The sequence below is a fragment of the Tursiops truncatus genome, chromosome 19 (assembly GCF_011762595.2).
Source record: "Tursiops truncatus isolate mTurTru1 chromosome 19, mTurTru1.mat.Y, whole genome shotgun sequence".
Classification (NCBI taxonomy): Eukaryota; Metazoa; Chordata; class Mammalia; order Artiodactyla; family Delphinidae; genus Tursiops; species Tursiops truncatus.
The window spans coordinates 26608692-26618048 of NC_047052.1; the positions used below are offsets into that span (position 1 = coordinate 26608692).

Below are 9357 nucleotides of genomic sequence, written 5' to 3' on the forward strand. Positions count from 1 at the left end.
GGATCTGCCCAGGCAGAAGCAATCGACAAAGTCTGCGGATTTGGTTCAGCGCTACCCAAGGGAGGGGGAGCAGTAGGTGGATCCGCCTGGAGATTTTTTGCAGCTCTGTAGCCCAGTGTGAGAACTTTAAAAAGCAGCTGGAAATGCCTTTGAAACTGCAAGATGCATTTGCACTGGATTGTCTTTATGTGGTCCTTTAAACGTTTATATGAAATTTAAAACACTTTTCAACACGTTTGGGGGCTTAAAAAAGGATATCATTGCACCCTCTCTCCCAGGCTTGATCCGTTCTGACCTGTTTACTACAGTTTGTCAATCTCTGTGAATATCTGTTAATCTTGGTACTTGAAAGAAACATTCAAAACAAAACAAAACTCTAGCACTAGCTCCAGATAGTTATTATGGACTATTTGTAGTATTTTGGAGGAGGTGTAGAGTGGCAGGAAGGGTGGAGCACAGCACGCGTGGCTTGCAAAGGCCCTGAGTCTACTTCAGGGCCCCCCCCCCGGTTCACCTTAACATCAAGTGGCCATCTCCTTTTGTGGCTTTTATTTTAAATCCTTAAGAGAGGAAATCTGATCGGCCCAGTTCATCTCTTTGAGGCAGGCACACTGGTCATAGGTGGCCAGCCACTCTGTAGATCGGGTGCCTGTGTCAGTGCCACAGGGACAGGGAAGGGGTCCTGTTACAGGTACCAGACTTGGGGGCTCAGGGGCATGGGTGGTGGCAGAGTGTTGAGAGAGGCACTACAGAACTTATTTCATAAAGAAGGACATTTTCTGGGGCGACTAGAGCTGTGAGCAGAGGGTTCCTAGGAAAGGAATGTGTGTTAACCATGTTTTTTATGTTGTGTATTTTATGATGCTTTGACATCTTGGGGCCTTGCAGCCCCGAGGGAACTGTTCCTCCCAGGGTGAGCTAATTCCTAGAGTAACAAACAACTTGCCTATGAACCTGCCTGCCATGTACAAAGCAACTGATCCAAAGCCCACATCCCAACCACTTCCTTTATCTAACTCCCACATACCAAGCCAATATTTCCCCTGCCCTAAATCACCCCAGGGCCAAGAACTGGACAACTAAGAGACCAACCTTATTCAAACTATCCACTCCTAGGTTTGTTCAGACTTGCCTACTCTGCCTCACCCATTTCTTCCCACAGAAACCACAGTAAAGGTTCTGGGCCATATTCTCCCCTTGCTCCTTGTGCCTCCTGACTGACCCTGGTACTCCCCTGTGTGGCCCTGCATGGCATGATGTGCCCCCTTCCCTTGGGAGTAATAAAACTTCTTTCAGTGGCACTGACCACTCTGTGTCATCACTCAGTGACCAATATAAGTTAAATCCTGGGCATCGTCAAAACCAGAAGCGGTGGGGGAGTGGGCCACATTATGGAAAGCCTTGGGTGCTATCCTAGGGAGTTAGACTATTCCATAGGAAATGGGAGAAAAAGTGTAAGGTTCTTGAGCAAGTAGTAACATATATCTGAGCTTTAAGAAGAGAATTCTGGCAGTGGGGTGAAGAAGGGAGAGATTAGATGCAGGTAAGTCGGTCTGGAAGCTGTTCCGTGGGCAGTACCTGGCAAGCAGTCGGATATAGGAAGGAACGGACAGAGAGGGTCAGAGATGACTCAGGTTTTTAACTTGGTTGACTAGGTGGATGGAGGTGTCACTAATTGCTGTACAGAGCACGGGAATATGGGCGGTTTGAGGAAAATACATGTTTGATTTGGCACTCATGGAGTCCAGGAGCCGCTGAACAGGCAGGTGTGCAGCCCAGTGGAGAAACCAGCGTTGAACTTTCAGTTATCTATTTTGTGGTAGTTACATGAGAGTCTTTTTCTTTATCTTTTTTTTTTCCCTGCGATGCTCGACTTGCGGGATCTTAGTTCCCCGACCAGAAATTGAACCCTCACCCTCGTAGTGAAAGCACAGAGTCCTAAGCACTGGATCGCCAGGGTTATCTATTTGTGGTAGTTACATGGGAGTCCTTTTCTTTATCATATTTTAAATGCTCAGTTTGCTACACAATCCAATACAAAAACATAATTCATATCCAAAACTTATGATTTCTAGGATGAATGGATGTAGGGTACTGGATATAGTTTAGGATAGAAATATAAGTTAATTTGTCTAATTGAAGGCAATGTAGGTTATTTGCTGACAAAGAGAGTAAGCTATTTTTTATGTTGAAACTGTTGAGATGGATGCTTAATGATCTATCAGTGCCAAAGAAAGGCATTACTTTTGTACAGAGACTAGAATATTGGCTCTAAACTCAAATACCACAGTTATTTTGATACTAAGGTAACAGGCCAGTGTTTAAGATGAAATCAGAGTACCTTGGTTTTCTTATTTAACGTCCTGGCTCATCCATGAAACTATTATTCATTTCGTGTATGTTTTTTCTCTATTTAGTCTGTTTTCTCCTTGAACTAATAAGTGAATAAGCCAGAAAAAGTGAAATGAGTGAAAGTTTGAGCTTATGATGCTAAACAATTACATTAATTCATTGACAAAAGGGGCACATAGTTTATCAAGTATAGATCTGTTTATAGCCTAAAGAGCCAGCCATGCTTCTTTTTTTTAAGAAAGCTTGTGTCCCTTAGTCCCCAGCCAACCAATCTACATACCAGAATTACACTGAACAGAATTTCAGTATATTTATAATATTCAAAGTATATTCAATATATTTACAATACATGGAATTTCTGTCTTCTGAAAGGTATCTGCTGGATCCCTGAAAAATAGAATCATTTTCCCACTGTAATCATTTCAAGATTGCAGAATTGTAGAACTGTGTAGCATATACAGACTTTAGATAAAGCAAAACTACAAGCAGCATTAAATCTGTGTTTTTTTGAATACCCGTGCTTTCTAAATTTCTTCCATTGAGTGGGGAGGCTGTGATGCAAGTGACAGAAATCCAAATCCAGGGGTGGGGGCAGGGGAAGACCTACGGGGGGGGGCGGGGTAAGGAAAGAAACAAAGAAATACATTGGACACCATCCTTCAAGTTGCTTGCTCAGCCAGAAGTTTTAGGGTGTTCCTTGATCCCTCTTCCGTTACACCCTTAACTGGTCCATCAGCAAATGTTGGCTCTGCCTTCATACTATTTCCAGAATCTGACCATTGCTCATCACTCTGGTCCAGGCCACCATCATCCCTTGCCTGGATTTTTCAGTAGCTTCCTATTTTAGTCTTGCTTCTGCCTATGACCTCCTTATTGTTCCTTGAAAACCCCGGGCACACTCATTCCTCAGGGCTTGGCACTGTCTGTTCCTGCTCCCTAGATTGCCTTTCTATTGGATTTCCACATGGCTGGTCCTGTTTCGTGTTTCCTCCAAAGTCACCTTGAGTAAATGAAGCTTTCTCAATGAGACCTTCCCTAGCCCTTCTATCTACAGTTTTAACTCTCCCCCACTGGCACCAAGTATGCCCTCCCCTTTCCCCCTCAGCCCTGACTATTCTCTAATGTCCTACGTATCTTACTTATTTATCTTGCTGCTTATCACCCCTACTGGAACATTAGCTCCGTGAGGGCAGGGATTCTTTTTGGTGTATCTTTCACTGCTGTATCCCCACAGCTTAGTGCATGGTAGGCACTTCATAAATATTTATTGAATGAATTTGTGGTTCTTTATTTATAGTAATTATATTATTTTCCTTTAAAACATGAAGTGAAAACAATGAATCAGTTTTAAGTAAATAATAGTACAAGTGGTGTACAGATATTACAACAGGAGCAAAGGGTAGCAGTGAAACATTGAAAACACTGGACTTAAGTGATTAAAAATACTTTGCCAAGGTACAGGTTCCAGTCACATGTAACTTTCTACATCCATAAGCTCCAGTCAATAATAATGCTGTGATGAAAGCTCATTGACTGGACCCTGCTCAGTTAAATGTGTTAAAGTTTGGTGCAACAGTATTGAATTTGACTTTTATACCAACTGTGAAAATGGAATGCTTAAGAGTCGACAAGATTTAAAATGGCTTAGTCTCCTATCTATGAAACATTTCCAGCAGCCATTTATACTCAATTGCTGTGTTACTTCTGGGATCTGACAGGCCTGGGTAGAGTCCAACTTCCAACACTTCAAGTGGCTCTGAGAGCTCGGGTGAGTTATTGATTGGAAACTTCTTTTCTTTTCTTTTTTTAAGTTTGTTTTTGGCTACGTTGGGTCTTCGTTGCTGCATGTGGGCTTTCTCTAGTTGCAGCGAGTGGGGTCTACTCTTTGTTGCGGTGCGTGGGCTTCTCGTTGCGGTGGCTTCTCTTATTGCAGAGCACCGGCTCTAGGCGCACAGGCTTCAGTAGTTGTGGCACACAGGCTCAGTAGTTGTGGCTCACGGGCTTTAGAGCGCAGGCTCAGTAGTTGTGGCACACGGGCTTAGTTGCTCCGTGGCATGTGGGATCTTCGCAGACCAGGGCTTGAACCCGTGTCCCCTGCATTGGCAGGTGGATTCTTAAACGGTGTGCCACCAGGGAAGTCCCAGGAAGCTTATTTTCTGCGTCTGTAAAATGGGAATTATATGATAGTAGCTCAAGAGTTTTGGTGAAAGTGGAATGAATGAACCAGTCTACGCAGAGCGCTTAGCTCAGGGCCTGGCCTATAGTAAGGGCTCAGTAAACATCCTCAGTATCATCAATATGCATATGCATTTGTTCACTGCTGTATCCTTAGCGTTCCAAATGATACTTGGCACATAGCAAGCACTCAATAAACATTTGTTAAGTAACTATCGTCATTCATTACTGTCATCATTGATAAAGGCTTGGCTACACTTGCCCGCCCCCCCATTCAAGTTTCTAAATGTACTCGAAGATGATAAATGATTATTCTTCAACTTTTCCCTGAAAACATTGTTAGAATTTATCTCTTATGAGTTCAAACTCTTAAAATTTTTTAATTTTGAAATTACAGTACTATGTTTGAAAAGTTATTATGTAAGGTTAATGGATTTAAATCACTGGAGTTCATTTTTACATAATTTAAATGTTCTTTTGGTTGAGCTATTTCTTGAGCGCTGCTTCAAAACGCCTTCAATGAGATCAAAATAAACTGATGGGCATAATGCAACCTTATGTGTGGGTACTGCCGATTTTAGATCCTTCCCACAATCTTCAGCAGAAATTGTAGATGCATCTTATATATTCAGAGACTTTGTGTGTCACCCTCATAACTTGGCAAAGGAGCAGATATCGCATCAGTATAACAGAGGTAACTCATTTAATCCAACTTTTCTTTTTCTGTGTTCCCAGCTCCATAAAAATACCCTTTCCTCCCATTCTTATATTTTTATCTTTTTCTGGTAATTTATTATATAATTGAATCCATGTTCTGAGAGCCAGAGTTTTTCTCAGTCCGAAAGAAGAGGAGTGGCAAGTAAATCCATTAGTTTAAGGAGAATATGGGGGAAGAACAAGCTGTCGTTTATTTATCAAGTTATTCAGATGCCTTAGACTTCCCTGGCGGTCCAGGGGTTAAGACTCCATGCTTCCACTGCAGGGGGCACGGGTTCAATCCCTGGTCAGGGAACTAAGATCCCACATGCTACGTGGTGTGGCCAAAAAAAAAAAGATGTTCAGACGCCTATTAGACACCCTGGGGCTGCTGATGTGAACGCGTAGAACAATGTGACGTGTTCTGGGCTGTTAAGGATATTGGTGCCCAGTGAAGGAAACAGTAACATGAGCCGTGTCCAAAATGTTGTGGAAGTTCAGGAAGAGTGGGGACTTCTGACCTGGACAGCAGAGGGGTTTACAAGGTCTTTACAGAGGAAGGGGCATCAGAATGGGGCCTTCAAGGGTGAGTAGGACTTTTCCAGCAGGCCCACGAATGCGAGGAGGGGTCATCCCAGACCCAAGGATCAACTTCAAGCAAAGATGTGGGATCATGGAAGTTCAGAACCAAACTTCTTGCCTTTCACACCAGTCCCTCCTTTTGCCTTGCATCTGCTGGTTAATGGCTTCACCATCTGCCTGATTACCTGTATCTTCATATGGCAAGTAACAGGAGAATCCAGCTCAAACCAGCTTAAGTGACAAGGGATTCTAGACTCCAAAACTTGAGTCCAAGACTTCATGGTCGGTTAGTGCAACAGCCTCCCAAGACTGTCACTAGAAATCTAATCTTTGCTTTGCTCTGTACATAGTCATGTCCAGTTATGGCTCATTCCCCTGGGGGTCACAAGATGTTTGCCAATTAAGTCAGGTCTACAAGCATCTTTATTCTTGTCCAAACAAGGAGATCATCCGGTCCCAATAGAGAGTTCTGACATTCATGGTCACTGACAGGTTTAGTTCACATGCTCACTCCTGAACCCAAAGCTAGAGCCAGAGCAATGGAATGAGCTAATTAGTGTAAGTCACTCAAGGCCCACCTTGAAAGCTGGGATGGGGTCAGTTTCCCTAAAGCACATGGGCTGCACAACAGGGGAGACTGGAAGCCAATTTCTCTGTGACAACCTAGGTGCTTTTAGGAAAGCAGAAGCTGGGTAGAAAACAAATAAATGTCTACTGCAATCACTATCCAATTCAGGACCCTGGGAAGAATTCAATATTACTTCCTCTCTCACCTCCCCATATCCAACCTTTCAATAGGTTCTGCTAATGCTACCTTTTTTTCATTCTTTTGTCCATAAAATTGCCTTTGTTCAAGCCCTCATCACTTCTCACCTGTACTCTCAAAATGCCTCCTGACCGGTTTTTCTCTGCCTCTGCTCTCTCCATCTTCCAAAGTTTCCCTTGCACTATTCTCATAGTGATCTTTCTGCCCCAAAGATCTGATCTTATTACTACCCTGCTTACAACCCAAGTGGCTCCCCATGGGTTACAGAATAAATTCTAAACTCCTTGGTAAGTCATACATGTCTTCCATGATCTGTGTATCAGTTTGCTAAGGCCACCATAACAAAATACCACAAACTGGGTGACTTAAACAACAGAAAAGTTCTCACAGTTCTGGAGGCTGAAAGTCCAAGATCAAGGTGTCGGCAGGGGTGGTTTCTCCTGAGGCCTCTCTCCTTGGTTGCAGATGGCGCCTTCTTGCTGTGTTGTCACATGGCCTCTCCTCTGTGCACGCACATCTCTGGTATTTCTTTCTTATAAGGACACCAGTCATATTGGAGTAGGGTCTCGCCCTTATGAACTCATTTTACCTTAATTACCTTTTTAAAGGCGCTAATTCCAAATATAGTCACGTTGGAGGTTAGGGTTTCAATATATGAATTAGCGGGGCGGGGGGGCACAATCCAGTCTGTAATAATCTGGTTTCTATCTTCAGCCTCTGATAGTTACTCATTGTTACCCAACAATACGGTTTCCCAAGAGCAAAGATTAGCTAGAGATATCTGATTGAACACAACCACACACACCGCCCTTCCTACTTCCTGCCTCACATGTCCTGAAACGACACCTTCTGTCTCTCTGTAGGTATTTCTGTCTATACGTGAAACCCATAAAAACACAGGAAAGCAATAAAGAGTGCCACCAGAAGAGCAGATTATTCACGAATTCCTGTAAGATAGAAAGCAGGTGGGATCAGATTGACAGAAAAACTGGAGCAAAGAAAAACACAGCTTAAACATGGATAGAAAAAAAAAACCAAAAACAAAACTACTACCTAGGAAACTAGAACAGTTCAGGGATATTCTAAGCTCAGCCAACAGACACCTAGAGCAGGAGGAGGTGCTGGGGCAAGAGATGGGATATCTGTACACATGAGAGCCAGGTCAGGGCTTGCTTCCATAGCACAGGGTAAAACTGGAAGAATGTCAGAAAAATTAGCATGGCCCCTGGCTCAAGGATGATGTGAACTTGTAAAGCATTCCGTATTTTTGATAGTATCGCCCCACAGATTACATGCTAATCACAAAGAAGAAAGTGTACTTTTACAGTGCAAGGATCTGATGGTCACCACCCAAAAGAAGTGATCCAACCTAACATATCAATGACGGGAAAACTTGATATTATGTGTCTATAGATGTCAGGCAGTATAATGTATGCTGAATCACCTATGAAGAATTCTTGCCAAAATAGTTAACCTGATTCCAATCAAGCCTCTTGACTCAACTCTATAAGAAATGTGGGAGTGAGTGAGGGGGTTTTAAGAAAACGTTAAACGACACCAAGAAGAAACAAGTAGAAGAAATCAGAACGTGGAGCTTCCTAAGAGGGCACCTAGTAAAATACTCTCTCAGGGAATCTGGTGTGTTGACTGTAAGACAGAAGTTTCTGACCTCAGAATGGCTTAACATGATGCGTCACAACCCTCTCGGGTATACAAAAATCTCTCTAAGAATCAAGGGCCTGCCTCACTGCTCCTCTCAGCTAGACAGTAATGCTTCTAAGACTTCTAAGGGAGTGGTCTGATAGCAGCATCACAGGGAACTCAAGATAAAAAAAAAAGACATCAGCCTGATCCTGATGTCATGAGACTTTGGAGGACTCTTGGAAATGGTGTCTGTATTTTGCATGTGAGAGAAAGGCGAATGCAGACCGTCTTCAACTTGTGATGGTTCTACTTACAACTTTTCAGCTTTACAATGGTGCAAAAGTGATAAGCATTCAACAGAAACCACACTTCAAATTTCGAATTTTGACCTTCTCCTGGGTTGGTGGTATGTGGTACGATACTCTCTCGTGATGCTGGCCAGTGGCAGCAAGCCCGCGGCTCTGATCAGCCAGGTGGTCATGAGGGTAAACCATCAGTACACTTACAAACACCCTGTACCCAGACAACCACTCTGTTTTTCACTTTCAGTACAGTATTCAATAAATTACATGAGACATTCAACACTTTGTTATAAAATAGGCTTTGTGTTAGACCATTGTGTCCAACTGTAGGCTAACGTTAAGTGTCCTGAGCATGTTTAAGGCAGGCAAGGGTAAGCTATGATGTTGGGTAGGTTCGGTGTATTTAATGCATCTTAAACTTGTGATATTTTCACTTTATGATGGTTTATCAGGATGTACCCTCATCATCAATTGAGGAAGATCTGTAATTTGTGGCCAGAATGCAGACCACGGCAGTTTTTAAAACATAGCTTCAAGTTCTCTGAAACTGGGTGGGCTTTGTGACTACTTCAAACAATAGTGTATGATGGAAGGGATGCAGTGTGACTTCTGAGGCTAGGTCATAAAAGGAATGCAAGTCCTATTCACCAAAACATTCATTCTCAGGGCCATGAGCCATTATATAAGAAAACTGACTACTCTGAGGCCACCATGCTAGAGAAGCTACATGGATATGCCCTGGTGGGCATTCCTGGCTGAGCCAGCCTTTCAGCCATCACAACCAAGGTGTCAGACATGAGAGCAAAGCCATCTTGGATGCTTCAGCCAGTCCATCTGCCA

General features: G+C 43.1%; 1 non-coding gene across 1 annotated transcript; it reads left to right on the top strand.

Moving 5' to 3' along the window:
* Positions 1-7738: 7738 nt before the first annotated feature.
* LOC117309337 (U6 spliceosomal RNA) lies at positions 7739-7840 on the top strand. The gene has a single exon (XR_004523623.1). It is a non-coding gene; the product is annotated as a U6 spliceosomal RNA (small nuclear RNA).
* The last annotated feature ends 1517 nt before the right edge of the window (positions 7841-9357 follow it).